Source organism: Eutrigla gurnardus, assembly GCF_963514095.1.
Source record: "Eutrigla gurnardus genome assembly, chromosome: 14".
NCBI classification, from domain to species: domain Eukaryota; kingdom Metazoa; phylum Chordata; class Actinopteri; order Perciformes; family Triglidae; genus Eutrigla; species Eutrigla gurnardus.
In genome coordinates, this window is record NC_139937.1 from 25,266,791 (window position 1) to 25,267,075 (window position 285).

A 285-nucleotide genomic window follows, 5' to 3' on the forward strand; every position below is an offset into this window, starting at 1 on the left:
GTTGGGTGTGCATGCAGCAGGGTGTGTGTTTGAATTAAAGCCAAACATAGTGCACGTCTCAAAGTCGACTTACTCGTGATCACATTTCCTTAATTATCCTTGATGAAATCATGCGACCGGATAAGCGGAAGAAAATGGATGGATGGATGGATGAAATCATGCAATGATTTAAGAAAATGTTGTTTTCTTCAAAGATTCCCAGAACTATCTTTAATTAAATCACAGATAAGTGTTTCATCTACTGAATAAAAGAGGAATTAAGAGTTCATTTCAATTCAAATAAAG